General features: G+C 36.3%; 1 pseudogene; it reads right to left on the bottom strand.

The window, feature by feature from the left end:
* Positions 23,248 to 23,803, bottom strand: LOC100152023 (annotated as a pseudogene).

Raw genomic sequence — 24,264 nt, 5'->3', positions numbered from 1 at the left:
TGGAGGATAATGTGAGAAAAGGAATGCATATATATGTGTGTGACTAGGTCACTTTATTGTACAGTAGAAAATGACAGAACACTGTAAACCAACTATAATGGAAAAAATAAAAATCATTAAAAAGAATAAAACAAAAAAAATAAAGAAGAATTTAGTAAAAATAACTAACTAAATAAATAAATAAAATAGTAAAAAAAAAACAATAGAAAAGATCAATAAAACCAAGAGCTGGTTCTTTGAAAGGGTAAAAACAAATTGACAAATCTCTGGCCAGACTCACCAAGAAGAGGAGAGAAAGGACTCAAATAAAAAAAAATGAGAAATGAAAAAGGAGAAACCTCAATGGATACTGCATAAATAGAAAAAAAATAAAAATAAATAAGAGAATACTATGAACAATTATATGCCAACAAATGTGACAACCTAGAAGAAATGGACAACTTTCTAGAGACTTACAGCCTGCCAAAACTGAATCAAGAAGAAATAGATCAACTGAACAGACTGATCACTAGAAATGAAATTGAATATGTCATGAAAACACTCCCTACAAACAAAAGTCCAGGACCAGATGGCTTTACAGGCAAATTCTACCAAACATTCAAAGAACTTAAACTCATCCTCCTTAAACTTTTCCTTAAGTTTAAAGAAGAAGGAATACTCCCAAAGACATTCTATGATGCCACCATCACCCTAATACCAAAACCAGACAAGGATACTGCCAAAAAAGAAAATTATAGACCAATGTCTTTGATGAATAGAGATGCAAAAATTCTCAACAAAATTTAAGCCAACTGAATCCAACAACTTATAAAAAAAGATCATACACCATGACCATGTGGGATTCATCCCAGGTTCACAAGGATGGTTCCACATATACAAATCAATCAACGTCATACACCACATTAACAAAAGAAAAGTTTTGCTAATGAGCATCTCGATAGATACAGAAAAAGCATTTGACAAAGTCCACCATCCATTCATGATCAAAACTCTTACCAAAGTGGGTATAGAGGGAACATATCTTAACATAATCAAAGCCATTTATGACAAACCCACAGCAAATATAATACTCAGTGGAGAAAAGCTGGAAGCCTTCCCACTAAAATCTGGAACAAGACAAGGATGCCCCTTCTTACCACTGTTATTCAACATAGTACTGGAAGTCCTAGCCATAGCAATCAGACAAACAAGAGAAATAAAAGGTATCCAAATAAGAAGAGAGGAGGTAAAATTGTCACTGTATGCAATGACATGATACTATGTATAGAAAACCCTAAGGACTCAACCCAAAAACTACTTGAACTGATCAACAAATTCAGCAAAGTAACAGGATATAAGATTAATATACAGAAGTCAGTCACATTTTGGTATACTAACAGTGAACTATTAGAAAAGGAATACAAAAATGCAGTAACTTTTAAAATTGCACCCAAAAAAATCAAATACCTGAGAATAAACCTGACCAAGAGGTGAAAGACTTATATGCTGAGACCTATAAAACATTAATCAAGGAAATTAAAGAAGATTCAAAGAAATAGAAAGATATTCCATGCTCCTGAGTAGGAAAAATTAGCATCATAGAAATGGCCACACTACCCAAAGCAATATACAGATTCAATGCCATCCCTATCAAATTACCATGACATTTTCCACAAAACTAGAACAAACAATCCAAAAATTTATATGGAACCACAAAAGACCCAAAATTGCCAAAGCAATTCTGAGGAACAAAAACCAAGCAGGAGGCATAACTCTCCCAGACTTCAGACAATATTACAAAACTCTTTACTTTTTCTACAGTACCTGTAGGTACTGTAGGTTATCTACAGATGTCCTCTCCTTAGTCTGGATATGTAGACATGCTCTGAAATAGTTCTCTCTTTGCCCCAAATAAGGAAGAGGTAGATCCAACTGGGACATTTGATGAAGCAATGAATATCAGAATCAAAAACAGAAAAAAATATATCTGAGCTGATAATCATGAAAAGACGCCAGAATCAAAATCTGATGAGGTCATATACAAATGCCAAATCCAAGAGACAGCCTCAAAATCACAAATGGGACTTTTTTTATGGCCACACCCATGGCATGTAGAAGTTCCCAGGCCAGAGACTGAATCTCAGCCACAGCTGCAACCTACACCTTAGCTGTGGCAATGCCAGATCTAGGGATCAAACCTGAGCCTCCACAGTGACCCAAGCCCCTGCAGTTAGATTCTTAACCCACTGTGCCAGAGTAGGAACTCCCACAAATGGAATTTTAAGGCAAGATTCAGGAGCCCACAGAAAGCAATAAGAATGGGAGGCATCTCTCCCATTCAGATATTCCAGGTCAATTTCTGTTACCATCTTTAGAGAGAATATGCTTATCTTTTTGGGGTACTGGAAATGTCGGACTATTTTAAGAGTAAAGACAGAGAATAGCCACAAAGGTTCAACTAAATATAATATTTAATGAATTCCAAAAGATAATTTATAACTTGGAATAATCAATAAATAGTTATCTATCATAAGGATTAAAATTTATTTCAGGAAAATTCTGTACAGAAAAGTTTTTTTTTACCTTCTCTTAGCCCACATGTAAAGTACATGCTTGCTGTCCTTATGTAGTCTAAAGGTTGAAAAGATAAATACCGCCTTTGAATTCATTCAACTAAAAGTTAAGTATGTATATTAGAACCAATTGTTGATGATGTAATTGTTCAGTTTAATAATCTGAAGAATGCAGTGCATCTAGGACTCAGCTTCGTTGAAGATCAATCATCAGTATATCAACAGCTCACAGGCTTGCTTAGAAAATTAGAGAAAACATTGAACTCTTTAACAGAGTATCTACCTACTTAAAAGGAAAGCTGCATGGAGTTCCTGTCGTGGCTCAGCAGTAACGAACCCAACTAGGATGTGTATTCAATCCCTGGCCTCACTCAGTGGGTTAAGGAGCTAGCATTGCCATGAGCTATAGTGTAAGTCACAGATGGGGCTTGGATCCAACATTGCCGGGGCTGTGGTGTAGGCAAGCAGTTACCACTCCATAGCCTGAGAACTTCCATATGCCACAGTTACAGCCCTAAAAAGACAAAAATAAGTAAATAAATAAAAGAGCACTGCAAATAAAGTTATGTAAGGGAAGAGAGAACAAAAAACAATTCAAGTCAACTAAGATAATGTCACAAGTGGAAGGATGTGCCAAAACCAGATTTCTTCATACTCTCTCCTCCCCCCTCTGCCACCCTAACCCCTCTACACACACTAATTATAGAAAATGACCTGGCAGTAATAAAGGCAATCATTTCAAATACATTCTTCACATTTCCTCCCAGGAACTGATTAAAATGGGGCAAAACAAAATCAAATATAAGAGAAGCGCTTATATGAAATGTAAACAAGAAACACTGTCATTTACATACTACAACCTTGGAGAAACTTCAGCTAGTTATAATGAATTGCTTAACTTGAAAGAAGAAAATTCACAAAACATAAATTCATTTCTCAAGATAATAGTACTGTGGAAAATCACTGAAAAAAAAATCTTGAAAACAACTAATTGCTTCAATTTAGAGACAGAAGAAGAGATAAGGATAGTAAAAGAAAATGTGGGACTCTTCTTTCTGGGGCCTGCTTCTTCACTGTAGCTTACTGGAATTCCATTAGAGGGGAACTAAAAGATAGAGTGGTTGGCCCTCCTTTATAGATTCTGTCCAGCCTGAACACTTGTAGTTCATGAACTCTATTAGCTGGGGAGAAAGGCCTGCAGCAAAGAAGGACAGGGTATGTAGGTAAGGTTAGCTCAGGGGAAGAGCTTGAAATATGTATTTTTTGAAGCTACATCCCGAATATGCTGTGAAGAAATGGAAACTACCCCCAACTGGAAAAAAAGAAAAAAATTAGTTCTCAGGGATTTTCTATAACCTGAATTGTCAGAAACGAGGCAAGTACTCCCAGACAAAAAAGAGCACGTTGTAAAATTTTCCTCAAATCCCCCTCACACCCCGCTTTCATCAGTCTGAGTTATTAATTCTTTTGTATGGTATGAGGTAAGGATAAAGGTTTATCTTTTTGCATGTGAATACCCAATTGTCCCAGCACCACACATTGAAAGACTATTATTTCTACAATGCATTGTCTTGGTACCTTCCTCAAAAGTCATAAACGTAATGGTTTTTTTCTGGTCTCAATTCTGTTACATCCATCTATATGTCTAACCTTATACTGATAGCACACTGTTTTAACAACTGTAACTTTTTTTATTGAAATATTGTTGATTTACAATGTTGTGTTAGTTTCTGGTATAAGCAGTGATTCAAATATACATGTATATACATCTTCTTTTCCATGGTTTATTATAAGATGTTGAATATAGTTTCCTGTGCTATACAGTAGGACCTCGTTGTTTATTTTATATAAAGTAGTTTGCATACACTCATCTCAAACTCCTAATTTATCCCTCCGTCACCCCCTTTCCCCTTTTGTAACCATAAGGTTATTTTCTATGTCTGCGGGTCTATTTCTGTTTCATAAATAAGTTCATTTTTGTCATATTTTAGATTCCACATACAAGTGATATCGTATGATATTTGTCTTTGACTTCACTTAGTATGATCATCTCTAGGTCCATTCATGTAGCTGCAAATGGCATTATTTCATTCTTTTTTATGGCTGAGTAATAATCATTGCATATATGTACCACATCTTCTTTATCCATTCCTCTGTTGATGGACATTTCTGTTGCTTCCATCTTAGCTACCATAAACAGTGCTGCTGTGTCTTTGGGGTGCATGTGTCTTTGGTAGTTTTGTCTGGATGTATGCCTAGGAGTGGGATTGCTGGATCATATGACGACTTTTATTTTTAGTTTTTTAAGGATCCTCCATACCTTTCTTCATAGTGGCTGCACCAATTTACATTCCCACCAACAGTGTAGGAACTTTCATTTTTCCACACCCTCTCCAGCATTTGAGTAACTGCAGCTTTGCAGTAATTTGTGTGTGTGTGTGTGTCTTTTTGCCATTTCTTGGGCCGCTCCCACGCGGCATATGGAGATTCCCAGGCTAGGGGTCCAAAGGGAGCTGTAGCCGCCAGCCTATTTCGCCAGAGCCACAGCAACGCAGGATCCGAGCCGCGTCTGCGACCCAGACCACAGCTCACAGCAACGCTGGATCTTTAACCCAGTGAGCAAGGACAGGGATCGAACCTGCAACTTCATGGTTTCTAGTCAGATTCATTAACCACTGCGCCATGACGGGAACTCCTGCAGTAATTTTTAAAATAGGGAAGTGAAAGTCCACCAACTTTGTTTTTCTTCAAAGTTTTTTTGACTATTCTAGGTATTTCGCATATTGATATAAATTTGGGGATCTGCTTGTTAATTTCTGCCATGAAAAAAATCTTGTGAAATTTTGATAGGAAGTGCATTGAATTATAAATTTGGGTAAAACAATATTTTACTGATTTTGAGTCTTCCAATCTATATAAAATATTTCTCCATTTTTTAGATCTTCTTAATTTTTCTCAGCAAAGTCTTCTCATTTTCAGTGCACAAGTCTTATACATCGTTTGTTAAATTTATTGCTCATATTTATGCTCCAGTGAATATAAATATACTCTTAATTTCACTTTATGATTGTATCAGATCATTTTATGAGATTTTGAGGGGGACAAGTGGAATGAAGGAGACAAGTTCTTATCGCATTCAAGATTAAGATATGGATAGTAATTAGCTCAATATATCAATAAATATTATGCATTTAAATATGTATATTAAAATTTGAATAATCTTAAAAATACTTGAAATAAGCATGTAATATCCAAACTACCAACAATAAAAAAATAAATAAATGGAACAAAGCCATACTATCAAAAGATGGGACAAAGAGGAGAGAAATAAATAAGAAAGAATAAGTGAATGCTTTACCACTAAGATCTTGAACAATGCTGCTCTTACCATTCATATTCAACATAGTACTGGAAGCTCTAGACATGACAATCAGGCAAAGAAAGACAGAAAGAAAGGAAGGAAGATACAGATTGGAAGCGAAGGAAAAAAACTGTCTCTATTTGCAAATGATATGATTCTGTACATATGTAGAAATTCTCAAAGAATCTCCAGAAAAATTCCAAGAACTGAGGAGTTCATCAAGGTCACGGGATAAAAGATCAATACAGAAAAAAAGTGGGAAGAATTAAAGTGGGAACACTTTTGTCTAGCCAAGTAATCCTAACAATGTACGTTGGCAGATGGATAGACACATAGATAAATGGAGCAAGACAGAGAGCCTAGCAATAGAGCCACAAGAGTATGCTCAACTGATTTCTTAAAAAGTGCAAAAGCAATTCAAAGGAAAAAGAATATGTTTTCAGCAAACAGTGCTAGATCAATTAGATATCCATTAGCAAAAATAAGAAACTCAACCTAAACACCATAATTTGTACAAATATTAACTCAAAATGTATCATAAACGTGTAAACTATAAAACTGAAAGTTCTAGGGAGAAATGGAGATAATCTTTAAGATCTAGGGGTTGGTTGGCAAAGAGTTCTTAGACTTGACACCCAAAGCATAATCCATAGAAGGAAAATATTAATAAACTAGATTTCACCAAAGCTAAAAATGTTTGCTTTGTGAAAGTTCATGAGAATAAAATTGAAAAGATAAGCCATGGACTTGGAGAAAACATTTGCAAACCACATATCTGACAAAGGATTAGTATCTAGAAAATATAAAGAACTCTTAAAATTAAAAAGTAAAAAAACAAACAAATTAGAAAATGGGTTAAACACATAAAGAGACATTTCATCAAAGTGGATTAAGAACATTGATGATAAAATGTGTTACAAAATAAAATAAAATACTTAGAAATAAAAATAATGTGGTAAAATATTTTGAAAGATTTGCTAATTTTGAACCATCCTTCCATGCCTGAAATCTGATAATGAATTAAATTTGTACAGAACTTAGATATAAACTAAATATATGAAAATCAGCAGTTTTGTCTATGCTGTTAATATTAAATTAGAAATGAAAATATATATTTGTAGTGTTTACTTCTGAAGCATATAGTGATGAATTCTCAAGAAAACTAGACAATTTATAGAAACATAAAATAGAGCCTACATAAAGCCATTAAAATGGAGAATAATTAGTAAAATTAAAAATGCCAGTCTTCTAAAAGTGATATATATGTGTAATGCAATTTTAATCAAAACCTCAAAATTCTACTGTGTTTTGTCTGGTTTTCTTTGAGTAAAATTAATTTATGGCAATATGCAGAATTAGTCCCACTTTTCCATGAGGGAAAATTGTGTGTGTGCACGAATGCGCATTGTGGGGGTGTGTGTGTGTGTGTGTGTGTGTGTTCAAGAGAAGAGTGATATACTTTGGGCTGTAATATGTTAATTTGGAAAGGTGCATTTTCGAGAAAAGAGTAGATAGGAGATTATTACTTTTTAAAAAACAGAATGTCATTGTCTTACAGCAAATATGAATTCCTTTTTAAATTAAAAGGAAAATAAAACTATAACAGGTAAAACAATTCAATTACAACAAAAACCATGAATTTCATAGATTTTTTAATTTACTAAGTTAATTTAAATTTCACTCAGAATAGTAAACAGATGAGAACAGATAATAAAATACTTTCTATTTACAGTGGAAGTTTTTGTTTGTTTGTTTGTTTGTTTTGGCTTTTTAGGGCCGCATTCATGGCATATGGAGGTTCCCAGGCTAGAGGTCAAATCCTAGCTGTAGCTGCCAGCCTACACCACAACCACATCAATGCCAGATCTGAGCCACGTCTTTGACCTACACCACAGTTCATGGCAACACGGGATCCTTAACCCACTGAGCAAGGCCAGAGATCAAACCTGCGTCCTCATGGTTCCTAGTCAGATTCGTTTCTGCTGAACCACAACCGGAATTCCCATGGTGGAAGATTTTTTACTTGATCCTATTTTATTAATTAAAGCTAAATAGCATTGATGCTGAAAGAGACAGATTAATGCACCTATGCACAAAACATATAATAGACCCAATTGCTTCTAAGCATTTTTTGATGTGGTAATCTTGTCATATCAAATTAGTGAGGATGTATAATTACTAGTGTATGTTCCAATTATATAGGCAAAAAGAAACCTCAAGTTTTTGTACCTAAATGCTCAACAACAATAAAAAATTTATAAAAATCATGATCCATTCATAACCCACCACACCACTTGGCATTAAAATTATGTGGTAGAATGTTCAAGAAAATGTCCTCAATAAACAGTTAAGTAGTTTTTAAAAAGAAAATAAACAATATTTTGCTGTTTTAATTTTCTATGTATAGAGTGATGTAGAGGATGGGTAATGCATAGAAAAAAGATTGGAAGAATATGAAATAGAAAGATAACAATGTTATTTAAGGGAACATAGTTACAGGTAATTTTTATTTTTGCTGTACTTTCCTGTGTTTTCTGAATTTGTGCTTAGAAAATAAATTTTAGATTAAATATTGTAGCTAATACGATAACTGTTTTCTGAATAGGAGAGAAAAAATTACACATATTTCATGAAATATGTAAGAGTATGTTATTTTATTCATTCAAATTTATGCCTCATGGAGTTCTGTTGTTGCTCAGTGGAAACAAATCTGACTTGTGTCCATGAGGGTGTGGGTTCGATCCCTGGACTCAGTGGGTTGGGGATCCGGTATTGCCGTGGGCTATACTCGTGTGGGTCGCAGACATGGCTCGGATCTGGTGTTGCTGTGGCTATGGTGCAGGCCAGCAGCTGTAGCTCTAATTCAGTCCCTAGCCTGGGAACCTCCACGTGCTGCAGGTGCAGCCCTAAAAAGACAAAAAAAAAAAAAAAAAAAAAATGCCTCATAAGATAAACTTACCAAATAGTCTTCAACAAAATGTTAAGGTAGATATACCATTATATCCTGGGTCTCTATGCTGTTCACATACTTAGTTGCAGTAGATCGCATTAGAAATTTGTTAAAAATATGACTTGTTAAGAGTCAACAGAACAGTTAGATTTGTGAAAACATAATTAGCATCACAAGAAAAACAAAACATAAAAGCAATCAGAGGTCTTCTTGATCCTTTGTACAGAAGTAGAAATGCTATTGTTTTCCCTGGAAAATGTTTAAAGGCCTATTGTGTCTGTAAGGCTACTGTGTGTCAACTTGTTTGGTACACCAAGCTGACAATGAAAAGCAGGATGTCATTCCAAGGGAGCCAGCTGACTTCTCTGCAGAAATCTGCTGAGTTGACAGAGACGGACTGCCCTGGCACCAGCAAGCTGGCCATCAAAATCCACATCTGTTAGTACTCAAGGTAGGAGGTAGTCAATTAGTTACAGCATGCATTTCTCTAAATTCCAAGTTTTCTTCAGCCTCTAGTCTATTACCACTTAAGGAAAACTGTGAGAAATTTGAACAGAAATGGCACTGGAGTAAAATCAAAACCTAGTGTCATGGGCTGAATTATGTTCCCCATAATTCATATGTTGAAGAAGTTCCTGACCCCTAGTACATCAGAATATGCCTGTATTTGTCAATAGAGCCTTTAAATAGGTAATTAAGGGAAAGTGAAGTCATATAGGTGGCCCTAATCCATTAGGGCTGGGTTTTTTTGTTTTTTGTTTTTTGTTTTTTCAATGACTGCACCTACAGCATATGGACATTCCTGGGCCAGAGACTGAATCAAAGCCACAGCTGAGAGTTACACAACTCTAGATTCTTAAGCCTGCTGTGTCAAGCCGGAATGGGGATCAAACCTACACATCCACAGTGACCTGAGACTCTGTCGTCAGATTCTTAACCCACCGTATCACTAAGGGAACTCCAGGACTGGTGTTCTTTTAAGAAGAGATTGAGATGACGATAACACATAGATCAAGGGAACACAGCAAGAAGGTGGCCATCTGCAAGCCCAGGAGAGAGGCTTCAGAAGGAACTAAACCTATTGAAACCTTGATCTTGGACTTTTGTGCTCTAAAACTGTGAGAAAAATAATTTATGTAGTTTAAACACAGTCTCTGGTATTTGATTATGGCAACCCTAGCAAACTAATACACCTAAGAACACTCAAATTTCAGAAAGCTCCTCTAGTCCTTTCTTCAAAAGAAGAAAAGAATTGTATCAATACATATCAAAGAAAACACATACCACAGATGCAGCCTTAATAAATAAATAAATAAATAAAATCAAACCCTAAATGAAAAGCTCACTAATACACAGCAGTGAGAAACTATTGAATACTTGAGATGATGGGAGTTCTCAATAACATAGGGCAGAGAAAATAAAGGCAACTGATATTCATGCATGACTCCTTTCCCAAGCAATGTGAGTCTTACTCAAACCATAACTGCATTAGGCATCAATGGCTTCCGTGCAGTATCTTCCAGATACTCTTGATAGTATCCTAAGTCCTAAGTAAGTGGAGAAACATCATGTGTTCATGGATCAGAAGACTTAATACTGTTAGGATGAAAATACTCCCCAAACTAGTCTACTATTCCATGTAATCCCTATAAAAATTTACTGACTTTTTGTAGAAATTGATAAGCCAGTTCTAAAGTTCATATGGAATTGAAAGTACTCTGAATAACCAAACAACCCTGAAAAAAAAAGTAGAACTCATATGACCCAATTTCAAAACTTAAAAAAAATTATGATCAAGACATTGTGGAGTTCTCGTCATGGCACAGCGGGAGCAAATCCAACTAGGAATCATGAGGTTACAGGTTCGATCCCTGGCCTCACTCAATGGATTAAGGATCCAGTGTTGCCATGAGCAGTGGTGTAGGTTGCAGATGCGGCTCGGATCTGGCATTGCTATGGCTCTGGCGTAGGCCGGCAGCAGCAACTCTAATTAGACTCCTAGCCTGGGAACCTCCATATGCTGCGGGTGTGGCCCTAAAAAGGCAAAAAGACAAAAAAAAAAAAAAAAAAAAAAAAAAAAAGACATTGTGGTATTGGCATAAAGATAGACATATAAATTAAAGAAATAGAATTATGAGTCAAAAAATTAACTCATACATCTACAGTCAACTGATTTTTAACAAGAATTCTAAGGGCATGCAATGGGGAAAGAATCACTTTTTCAGTAAATATTACTGGGACAACTAGATATCCATATGCCAAAAAATAATAATTGCATTGGACTTTTACCTCAAATCATATACAAAAATTAACTCAAAATGTATCAAAGACCTAGGTAAGACCTAAAACTCTTAGAAGAAAACACAGGGGTAAATCTTTACCACCTTGGATTTGGCAATAAAGTCTTAGATATAAAATCCAAAGCACAAGCAAAAGAAAATAAACTAGATGTCATCAACATCTAAAAGATTTGTGTTTTAAGTACATCATCAAGAAGTGAAAACTTAACCAAGATAATTTTTATCTGTAAATAATATATCTGAGGAGTTCCCATCTTGGCGCAGCGGAAACAAACCCAACAAGGAACCATGAGGTTGCGGGTTTGATCCCTGGCCTCGCTCAGTGGGTCGAGGATCCAGCATTGCCATGGAAGTGTGATGTAGGTCGCAGACACGGCTTGGATCTGGCATTGCTGTGGCTGTGGCATAGGCCGGCAGCAAGAGCTCTGATTAGACCCCTAGCCTGGGAACTTCCATATGTCGTGGGTGCAGCCCTAAAAAGACAAAAGACAAAAAAAAAAAAAAGTAATAATAATAATAATAAATCTGATAAGGGACTTGTAACTAGATTATATAAACAACTCTTACAATCCAATAGTAAGACAAATAAATTAAATAATTGTTAAAGGATCAGAATAGACATTTTTCCAAGGGAGATATAAAAATGGCTAAGTACATGAAAAGGTGCTCATATCATCAGTCATCAAAGAAATCAAAATCATAATGAAATACTACTTCACATCCACCAGGATGGCTAGAATCAAAATGTCATACAATGAGTGCTTGTGAAGCTGTAGAAGAATGGGAGCCCTCATACGTTGCTAGTGGGAATGTAAAATGAGCTAGCCACTTTAGAAAACAGTCTAGCGGTTCCTTAAACAGAAAGTTATCACATGACCCTATACTTCTTCCCCTAGGTATTCATCCAGTAGAAATGAGAACATATGTACACGTAAAAACTTGTGCATAAAAATTTATAGCAGCACTCTTTGTAATAGCCAAAAAGTGGAAACAACCCAGATATCTACCAACTGATGAATAGAGAAACAAAGTGTGATTTCCTATACAATGGAATACAGTTCAGCCATAAATAGGAACAAAAATGCTGATGCATGCAATAACTTAGATGAACCTTGAAAACACATGTCAAATTAAAGAAGTCAATCACAAAAGTCCATATATTTATATCATTCAGTATAGAGAAATCTATAGAGACAGGAAGTAGTTTAGCTATAATGCAGGGATAGGGAAGTAATAAGAAAGTGATAGATAAAAGAATATAGAGGGTATTGAGTTTCTTTTTGAGGAGATGAAAATATACTAAAATGGACCATGGTGATAGTCTTGCACATCCAGGAGTATATTAAAAACCACTTAATTATGCACTTTAAATTTGCAGATCATGGTAGTATAGAAATTATCCCTCAGTAAAGCTATTCCAAAAAGGAAACATACCCAACCTTGAAAGAGACCATTCCAGGTTCTAAAGCCTTCAAAAATGTTTACTTTCCTGAACAGGATATTAACAAATCAAGCAATAATCTCATTTTAAGCCCCAAACATTCATCTGGGCCTGTAAAACTTAACTATGCATTTGTGCTACATTTACAGTATCCCGTCCCTGCTGGGTCTATACAAGAACCACCACCTCTTGACAGGGCCACAGTAATTCATGACACTGCTGTTAACATGCAGGCAACATCCCTGGGCCTCTGTTTCCTCATCCGTGCACACAAGTTCATCCATGCTCCAGCAAATTCTCTTACTTGCTATAAAGATCAAACGAAGTCATGAAAAGCACTTTGAAAGGATGAAGGCATTATAAAAACAGAGGAGATTAATCCTGAGCATTCCTCTCAAAAAGCTTTTAACAACTGGCCCCCTGGGGACCACAGATTAAGTACAAATTAAAAGTAAAGCTCCAACTAGCATTTCCATCCAAATTCAGAAGGTGTTTTACATTCATTAAGCTTTGAAATTCATAAACTAGTACATTATTTGACTATTTCCGTTAGTCCTATAAAGCGAGTAATCAAGTCACAGCCTTTGTCAGAGGATTGAATGTTTCCAAGTGACATATCTCATGGATATAGGACAAAAAAGTAATGAGAAATATCAAAGTCTATTTTTTGCTTTTGTAGTATACTAATACCAAAAAAAAGCTTTTAAAATTAAAAAAAATATTGGTCAGCCTTTGAGCATACTTAACATTCTTTTTAAAGCAGTTTCTCTGCTGGCAGTGGATTTTAAGGTTGTAATGCCTTAAGCTGAGAAAGCAAGTCTTGAAAAGAAAAGGAAAAAAACCAAGGAAACAAGCTTGATGCAGTCAGTTGTAAGTAATCACTTTACAAAGGGAATTATAAAGAAGGGCTGGCTGTTTCGCCTTCAGAGTCCCTCCCTTGAAGGACCTGACCATTTATGCTGCTACATAAATTCACAACACGAGAGAGATCCAAGTTCTCCAATTATGATTTTCAGTACTAAAAATAATTATTTCAATTTTCCAAGTCCTTTCACATATATTATCCCTTCTGATCATCACAACATGAGGGAGGCAATGTTTTTCCTGCTCATAAATTATAGAATTAGGAGTGGTACCCAGCATTCCAACTCTTCACCCTCTGTGCTGTCCTGTGTCCCAGGTCCTGTGCAGAAGCTGAGAACCACAAAAGATCTCTCATTACAGAGTGACTCCATCCAAACTCCTGCATGAAGGGGCCAGACCAATCTAGCAAGGCTTCCTCCAGCTGGAGGCCACATCCCTGAGAAGACTAAGATTCTTCCCTCCTTTGAGTTCCCATCAAAAAAGCTCAAGGCTATTAAAAGAATTTGCCATTTATTCTAACCAACACCTAACCATAGGCCCCTGACCTCTACTCCTTTCTTAGAAAATTTACTATTAAAAAAAGGGGGGGAGCTTACAATTGTAAATACTTCTTCTGTCCCTTTAAGATATACATGTGTGTATCCCCCACAACCCAGGAGGGTCTTTCTCAAGGACCTGAAAGCCACTCTTTTTAAATGCTATCATCAGGAAGGATAGGGCCTCTCTGTCTCCCTGTCTCTGTGGACAGATTCCTAACCCAAACAATTGCCAGCTAGCCAACACTGTCCTAATGATGCTCACAGCAATCAACCCTCTCACTGGCTTTTCGTAATTTTTTTTTATTTCCTTTATTCTACTTGAGCTCAGCTTGTCTCCCTACTTCCTCATTCTCCCTTTAAAACATCCAGTCATCTCTATACAAATAGAATGGAACTCAGCTCTTTCCCCTACTATCAGTAGTTAATGAAATCTGCTTTCACCACTTTGGCATCTAGCTTGTTCATCTTTGACAACACATACGCATCCCCCCTCCCAATAAAATGTGGTCAGATCCTGCCATGTGTCCTTTTATTTTGTCCTGTACCTAATGAAGTCCCCACCTTCTCTCCCCTCCATCTTCAAGGCTTTCCACCTGTACCAATGGAATAACCTATTTTACATCTCTCTGCCCCCAAATTTGTTTCCCAGGCAATCCACTCTGCATCTTCCTCCCAAGGTTTAGGTTGCATCATATCTTCCTCTCTTTAAAAACACCTTCAGGAGTTCCCGTCGTGGCGCAGTGGTTAACGAATCCGACTAGGAACCATGAGATTGCGGGTTCGGTCCCTGCCCTTGCTCAGTGGGTTAAAGATCCGGCGTTGCCATGAGCTGTGGTGTAGGTTGCAGACGCGGCTCGGATCCCGCGTTGCTGTGACTCTGGCGTAGGCTGATGGCTACAGCTCCGATTCAACCCCTAGCCTGGGAACCTCCATATGCCGCGGGAGTGGCCCAAGAAATAGCAACAACAACAACAAAAAAAAAAAAAAGAGAAAAAAAAATAATAAAAACACCTTCAGTGTTGACAAGCTAATTAGCATTCATTACTCTGCAATGACTGGTCCAAGCCTTAATTTCATTTATATCCCTTAGCTAATTTGCCAAGTGAATGCAGGGGCAGGAAGAAACGGTCTTTCCCATGCTACTGCATGTGAAGACAACCTCACAGAAGAATAGCATGGAAGAGCTGTGAAAATCCCTAGTCAGCCATTCACGGAAAGCCTCAGCCCTATTCCAAAAATTGTCTGAAAATGTTCCACAATAAAAGTCACTATCTCCTGAGAAGACCCAGAGTCCCAGAATATCCTGCCTCAGATAGGCAAAATTTCGTCATTCTTTGTCCTTACTTTCTTCTTTGGGCTTGTACAAAAGAGTAAAAACCAGAATTAATGCTATTGGCAACCAATATCTATCAAGTGACTTCTATGAGCCATGTATCTCCCTAAAAGCTTACCTGCATTTTCTCATTGAGTCTTCATAAAGACATAACCATGAAGAAGCCACTGTTATTATTCCCATTGAACAGATAAAGAAATTGAGCCTTATTATGGCTCTCCATCAATCCCATAAGTGGACAGGCTGGAATATGAATCCAGGTCCCTGTGTCCTCTAAGCTTGATTTCTTAACTACTACACAACATGCTGAGAAGCATCCAAACATTTTAAGCAACTTCCGTTCAGTCTCATGGTCTTTAAGCAATTTCTCACAGCATGGACCATGCATGATCCTTTTGTCAACCTAGGCATTGTTCTCTGAACTTGAGCCAGTAAGTCTAGAGTGAAAAGCAAATAGCACTCCTAGGAAGATCTGGGGAGGCAGACTCTGTCCTCATTCATTTTACATCATGTTCTCATTGAGTCTTTATTTTCCTTTGTTCATTTGAGAAACTTGCCACCACCTTCTCTCATTTTACCAAGATAGACTTCAAATAAAGAGTTAAATATTTTCTTTGAGAAAAAAAATCAATGAAAAAACTAGAAAAAATCAGAGTGATATATTTTTCAAAGCTCTTTTAAAAAGACATTTTTCTAAATGTAGCAATAACATAAGAAAGGACAAAGGAAAATATTGAAGATCTGACTACAGAAAAATTGAAAACTTCTCTATACCAAAAGCAGCTAAATATAAAGAAAACAGTAGACTGAAAAAATGTTTGGAAGAAATATGACAAGGGTAAATGCCCTTATTAAACAGAGAGAGTAGGCCAATCGATAAGAAAAACATTAAGATAAATGGCCATCAACAGGAGATTTACAAAAGGTAAAATACAACCTGTAAACTAATGTGTTGGGGGAAAGTTCAACCTCATAAGAAACTAAGAAATGTAAATAATAAGTTACCAGTTTTCACCTAACAAAGTACTGATTTTAATAATCCTCTGAGAGCATTGAACATGTCTAATAATATGATTTGTGCTATATATATTACATTCACTTCATAAATCACTATTTTATAATGTAAAATACCACATGTATTCTTTGTAACAACATTAAAAACTTATGTATAATATGTTGTAGAAAAACAAGATTGATATGCATACACTGCATATTCACTCATATAACTATGCACAAATACTCATCTGAAAAAACTAGGAGGGGCTAAAAAACTTGATAAGGATTGCCGAATCTATCTTTGTGTTAATAAATTACTTATTTTCCCTTATTTTTCCTACATACATGCACACATACATATATACATGCATAATTTTGTAACATTTAAAAATCTTTCTCTGAAATTTTGGTATATATGTGCATGTCTGTTTTATTTAAAGCATTTTTCTTATTAATATTGTTTGGAAAAAGTTTAGAAATAAAAATAAAAAAAATCTTAAAATCTTACATCTAGATAATCTATCATCAACCCCTTGATATTAACTTTTAATACTTTCGATAACAGTGGTAATAATAATTGATCTTTATGTATCGACGATGGAGTTCCCATCATGGTGCAGTGGAAACGAATCTGACTAGGAACCATGAGGTTGAGGTTTCGATCCCTGGCCTCGCTCATTGGGTTAAGGATCCGGTGTTGCTGTGAGCTGTGGTGTAGGTCACAGAGGCAGCTTGGATCCCAGTTGCAGTGGCTGTGGTGTAGGCCGGTGGCTACAGCTCTGATTTGACCCCTAGCCTGGGAATCTCCATATGCCACAGGTGCAGCCATAAAAAAGACAAAAGACAAAAAAAAAAAATCTATGTATCACATACTGTGCCAGACACTATTCTAAGATCTCGATGTGTATTAATTCATTAATTCTTCACAAAAAATATGAAGTAAATTCTATTACCACCCCCATAATACAGATAAGAAAACAGAAGTATAAATAATTTAAGTATTTGACCAAAGATTACATAGCTAGATACTAGCGGAGCTAAGATTCCAATATGTACCATTTCAAATATTTTTTTTCTTTTTCTTTTTCTTTCTTTCTTTTCTCTTTCTTTCTTTCTTTCTTTCTTTCTTTCTTTCTTTCTTTCTTTCTTTCTTTCTTTTGCTTTTTAGGGCCACACCCGCAGCATATGGAGGTTCTCAGCCTAGGGGTCAAATCAGAGCTATGTCTGTGACCTACACCACAGCTCATGACAATGCCAGATCCTTAACCCACTGAGCGAGGCCAGGGATTGAACTCACATCCTCATGGATCCTAGTCAGGTTCCTTAACTGCTGAGCCACCAAGGGAATGCCCCCATTTCAAATATTTTTAAGGGAGTCATTCTAAACATAGATTTTCATTTGCTCTTTTAAATTTAGTGGTATATTTTGAACATTTTCTTGTCATTAGTTATTCTTCCATATCCCAGGTAATAATTGGCAGAGCATATTAAAAATATGATACATCTATATGTTATCTACAAGAAACTCACTTCAAACATGAGATAGATATGATGAAAGAAAAAGGATTGCAAAAATGTAATAAGTGAATGTTTTTCAAAAGAAATATAGTGTGACTATATTCATATCAGATTAGGTAAACTTCAGAGCAAACAAAATGAACAGAGAAAAAGAGGGACATTATATTATGATAAAAGCTTCGATTCATCAAGAAGACATAGCAATCCTTAATGTATATCCACCAAACATCAAAGCAATATGTGAAGTAAAAACTGATAGAACTGAATGGAGAAAGAACAAATCCATAATTATACTTGGAGTCCAACACTCCTTTCACAAGGGATAGAACAAGTAGACAGAAAATCAGCAAGGATATAGAAGTCAACAACACCATCAATCAACAGGATCTAATTGGCATTTATAGAACACGACACCTCAAAACAGCAGAATACACATATGTTCAAGTGTTTACAAAATATGCATCAAGATAGACCATATTCTGGGCCACAAAACATACCTAAAACAAATTTGGAATAATTATAAATACAATGGGTTCTCCAACTCCAAGAAGTCAATAACTGAATAACAACAGGAAAATCTCCCAACACTTGGGAGCGCACTGAATCCTAACCACTAGACCACCAGGGAATGTCTCCAAATACTTTGAAACAAACAACACACTTTTAAATAATCCATGGGTCAAGGGGAAATTTTAAAAACACATTGGATTGAATGGAAATGAAAATATGGCCTATAAATTTGTATGACATAGCTACAGCACTGCTAAAGGAACATTGCAGCCCTAAATACATATATTTAAGAAGAAGTCTCAAATCAATAATCTAAGCTCCCACCTTAGGAACCTAGAAAAAAAAAAAGCACATAAACCCAAAGCAAGCCAATAGAAGAAATTAATAAGAAGTGAAAATTAATAAAAAATGAAAAAAATGGGTGAAATAAAAAGTGGGTTTTACAGTTTTCAGCATAAGTCCTATAAGTGTTTCAATAGATTTTATTGAAGGGGCAGATTATGCATGAGACTGGGCCTCTGCCTTCAAGATCTCACAGTCCAAAAAAAAAAAAAAAGAGAAAGAGAGAGAGATCTCACAGTCCATTAGGGGAGTTATACAATATGTACAATTAAGGGGAAAAAAACTCACAAAATTATGATGAGACAAAGATAAGCCCATGAGACATAAAGAAATGGTGATGTTCCAACTCCCTCTGCATCTCAAGATGAATGCTAGGACCAAACTCACCAAAAAAAAAAATTGGAGAAACTGCTCCAGGATGCAAGATTAGGGGAAAAAATTTCCCACATGCCATACACCTTGAGGAACTTCTGTTGAATACATTGATAACAGAAGCAGTTTAAGTGGACACACAAGAGGTGATGTCTCAGCAGGTTTGTGTAGGTCATCACGCAGAAACTCAGGCACATCACGGGCCATGGGATCAACTTCTCCAGTGCAGTGTACCAGAGGGAATGGGGGAAACCAAACAAAACAGGGGCCAGGGTCTCATGTAGGTGTGTCTTCTCTAGATGGGACCCTCACCTCTGAGGAGACCAAGGGTGATGACAAGCACACTCCTTCTGAAGCTGTCTCATCTATGCAGAGCTCAGCAGCCAGCGTGGAAATTATCCCAAGGCTTTTTTTTTTCCTTTTGTTTGTTCTACTCGCATTTAATGCTAAATTTGATGAATGTTTATGTAAGTAAATATTACGAAAGATATAATTTATTTTAGTAAAGGAACAAATACAATAAAACAGCAACACACAGTGCTCATATGCAAACAAAACTGTATTGCAGCCAAAGTTTTAAGAAAAGAAGTTGAGAAATTCTGAAAAGAAACTTCCTATTTTTTAAGTGCAAGGTGTCCCCCACCCCCCCTTCCTTTCCCACATTCCGCTCCAAACCTCCTGCTACCCAAGGAAAAGGGTGGAGGAGGGCTCCATTCTATACTGGGGGACAGAGGCTAGGGTTCATGGCAGACACCCATGGTCACACTCGTTTGTCATCCTGCACTGCCTCAGATTCTGCTGTAGGAAATTTGGGCCCAGGTCTGTGTCACACCATATAGAGTCAGCACTATGCCCTGCCACAACTGTGATCTTCAAAGTTACCAAACACTTGAATACCATCTCCCCCAACTGTCATCTGTCACAGTTGTCGGAGTCCATTCTGGTTGCTATAACAAAATATCACAGACTGGCTGGCTATAGACAACTTGTCTCATAGTTCTGGTGGCTGGTAAGCAGAAGATCAAAGAGCCAATAGATTCAGTGTCTGGAGAGAGCCCACTTTCTAGACAACCATCTTTTCACTACAACCTCATATAGGGGAAGGGGCAAGGCAGCTTTCTAGGCCAACTTTGTAAGGACACTAATCCCATTCATGAGGTCTCCACCCTCATGACCAGATTACCTCCCAAAGGCCCCACCTCCTAACATCATAACCTTGAGGGTTAGGTTTCAACATATGAATTAGGGAGGGGAACACAAACATTCAGCCCATTGCACGAGTACCCATGCCGGATAGTCCCCTGAATTCACATCCATTTTATAGCTTTACTATGTGTCTAACCCTTGAAGAAGTTACATAGTGTCATCTACATTCTACAAAGGAACCAACTGAGACCCAGTATAAAGCAGTTAATTGCTCCCACATTTTAGTCTATATCTGCTAAGCCACAACTTAGATTTTCATTGTCAAAAGCATCTTGCAGTCCTTTATAAAACAATTAAGGCACATTTATAAAACAATTCAGTGTGTATACAAAGAAATGGGGCCAGAAACACATTGATGAGGTTTATTTAAGGAATAATAAAGAAATCTGTATGTACGTCATTTCTTTTTTTCTCCTGACATTTTGGATATTTACAAAATTAAAAAATACCCAACTTTAACTTGATGTTTCTATGCTCATCATGACATATTCTGTCCTTTGGGTAAGACGCTCTGTTTCAAGATGACATATTGTATTGGACTCCTTCAAGGAACTCTGTAGCAAAGCATGGTTGGTCACTATGGCACTGTAGCATTCGGACTTCGGTGGTAAATTTTATAGAAACAGAGGAGGGAATGTCAACAGCTTTCCTTCATTTTTACCCCTCTTACTCCTGTCAAAATATCACAAAACTTAATTGGAAAAGGAAAAAAAAATGGCCTATATCAACCTTTATCTGTCCTTTAAAAATATCTATTTTCTCCATTTAAAATAAGATTGTTTTAAAACTTTCCGTCATATAATTTAGCTTGTAACTTGGTGGTTGCAGAGCCTAGAATTCTTAATTGTGTACAAACCATACACCAAGACAATCCTCCAAAATCCCAAAATATGTTTCTTACAAAGGATTTAGCGAGAAACCTGGGAAGTTAACTGCTTGAAAGATTTCATCAGAGAGTGGAAAATTTACTCACTTTCTTTCTCTTTTATTCCCATACCTTTAAATCCCAAGATCAACAAATTTATAGTGTTTATTTTTTAAAATATAACTCAAAGAATCAGTGTGTATAAACTCTAATATTAGTTTTTCTCTAATATTAGAGTTTCTACTAGAAGTCTCATTCATTAATTCTCAGGCCGACTTTATTTTTGATGCTGCATCTCACAAATTAGTCAGATTCTTCTCTATGTGGTCTTGGCTATACCTTATCATGCAAAAATCCACCAACATTCTGGTAGGTGGGCAGCACCTTTTGATGATTTCCTGTATCCTAATAGTCATTCAATAGAATCCAGGATTCAGGAAGAATTCACTCAAAGGATTCATACGCCATCTTAAATTAGAAATTCAAATTTGCTTTCTAAAGATTATCCTCACTCTGAATTCTCTGAGCCAATAATTCTTCTCAGTATTTCAATCCCAGTTACCTTTCAGGGCTCCCCCATTTTACTTAACTCAGGGACACACCCATAAGCCAGAACATTGATGCCTGGGAAAACACTAGTTGCAAAGCATTTCTAGCAAATATTATGAGAAAAGACACAAATGGCCTTTAGTTTTAAAAATCTTTGCCTAGTAGGCAAAGCCCAGTAGTCCAATGGCTATCACTTAGTATTCTGCCTTCTGCTACAATCTCCCAGCCTAGGGCTAGGGATATCCACTGTGTGCATCTCCTCACTGCCTTCTGCACTTAACATTCCAAAGCATCTAGATGTTTCAAGAAGTGAAGTCTCTGTAAAGTAGTAAGATCTTTAGTACACAAGGACATATGAAATTTTTAATATGAAAATATTGACCACAGCCCCCACAGTATTTGCAATAAATGTACAATATACAATTTAGTAACATTCTGATTACTACAAAGTTGTTGTTTTTCCTGGCTTTTGCTGAAGCAGTAACCCACATACTGAGAAGACTAAGCCTACATGTAAGGAATGGGTGGGGTAAAGAAAAAACCTACAGGTCAAATTTAGATTATCAAATTTCTTTACTCCATTTATTCCTACAGATCCTCAATTGCCAACATTTCTATCTGATTAGGTGTCCATGAACAAGTCTTAGAAATTCCATGTATTATGGAATTTCAGTCAATATAGTACAGGGATTTTAACTTCTTGTAAAGGAATAGTTCAACAGAAGGAACCTTTAAATATCCATTTAACTAAGTCTTGCTTGGCTCATTAAAACACAATAGAATTTTTCTAGTTTTTTCATTTGGGTGGGGAGGTTGTTGGTAGTGATAAAGTTTTCCTTTCAGGGATTTTGCATATAAAACTACATTTACATGACTGTAGATATCGATGTAGATTCTGATACGGCTACTTTAAAAATTGTCCAATTTAAGTTGTTTACATTATATTTAGCTTGTCCAATGAATTACAAAGTTATTCAACTTGAAATGTTAAGACTTCAAAAATTTCAATTTAACTTGAAGTGATTTCTTATATTGCTTAAAATTATGGGATCCCAGAAACATGTGCTTATGCATTGTTGTGAAATGCTGTTTTTGTTTTAGTAAATGTATTTAAAAAACCCAAAACAACAACAAAATACCCCAAGCCACATACATATGTATTTTATGTATACACACATGGGAAACCCAGAATGGTCCTTAGGCATTTATGAGTTAAATGCAAATTCTAAATTCTAATTGAGCAATGACTATGGAGATTTTCCTTAACATTTCTGTTCCCTAATGCAGAGGAAATAATATACCCTGGTATCAAATATTCTTTTCTGCTAAAAGAAGCAACTACAGAAAGCTTTTATTTGTTCAAAGGGACCAGTGCTACAGATAAAAAAACAAAAAACCCCAATAACTTCCCGAATACTACTTCAAAACGAACATATCAAACTCGATTTTCATTAGAATGTAGATATTTCTTCACACTTATAAATCAAAAGAAATTGAGACCCAGATTTTATATATATGTATAAATATATATAAAAATCAATGCAAACAATTATTGAGCTTCACCTTCTGGGCAAGAATGCCAAGGTAGTCTGTCTTCATAAAAAGCAGTTACAATTTGAGGACTCGTCATATTTGCCTCTTTTGCCAGCACCAAGTCTGCCTCATCTGAATCTTTCCATTCACGAGAAACATTAATTCTCCGCTGTTACCTGTGGCACCAATTATTCGTTCCAGATCAAGACCTCTGGCACAACCTCTTGGTTTATCAGCAGTATCTCTTTTGATTTACTATCATCAGATTCACTGTTAGATAATGACTTTCTTTTTATTCCATCTTTTTCTTTACCAGCTTTTTGAGAATTAAGAAATGCTTCAATTAACTCTGACAATCTAAATTTTCTTCAGGTTCCCAACTATTGTCTGCATCTGTAAACCCCTTCCACTTTAGGAAATATTCCACTTTCCCATTCACTACATGTCGGTCCAGTACTTTTTCTACAACAAATTCCTCAGGCTCTGCCTCTTCAACTTTTTTACTTTTTCCATTCTGTTTCTTTCCCACTTTTGGCAATGTAGTTTTATTGGAGGCCATTTTTTATTGCAGACCTGAAGAGCTATCATTCATCGCCTCAGAGCTGCTCTGGGTCCTAGGTCTGCTGCGTCTTCAGCCCTGTGTGCCTCTAGCTCCAGACACATCCAAGGGCAAGGGGGCTGGGGCGCTGCAGAGATGTGAAATTATCTGATCTGGGTAGGTGAGAAACCCTGATTGGGAGAAGTAGCAGCAGTAATAAGTGTCTGTTGAGTCCCACATAGAAAGCCCCAGTACTGATTAAGAGCACTGTCATAAATAGCAAGCCTTTACCTTCATGCTTTAGGACAATCTTGCTTCCTTAGGCAGACTACGAAGGTGATTGGAATTTCCCAAGACTGATGTTAGTTTTCAGTTTCTATGTATAATATGCAAACAACTTTTTGCTCTTTTCAAATTTTCTTATTTCTTTTTAATCATCAAGTAATACAAGGATATATTCTAATTCTTTTTTTTTTTTTTTTTTTTTTTTTTTGG

The sequence above is a fragment of the Sus scrofa genome, chromosome 14 (assembly GCF_000003025.6).
Source record: "Sus scrofa isolate TJ Tabasco breed Duroc chromosome 14, Sscrofa11.1, whole genome shotgun sequence".
Classification (NCBI taxonomy): domain Eukaryota; kingdom Metazoa; phylum Chordata; class Mammalia; order Artiodactyla; family Suidae; genus Sus; species Sus scrofa.
This window is presented reverse-complemented; position numbering and strand designations above follow the sequence as displayed.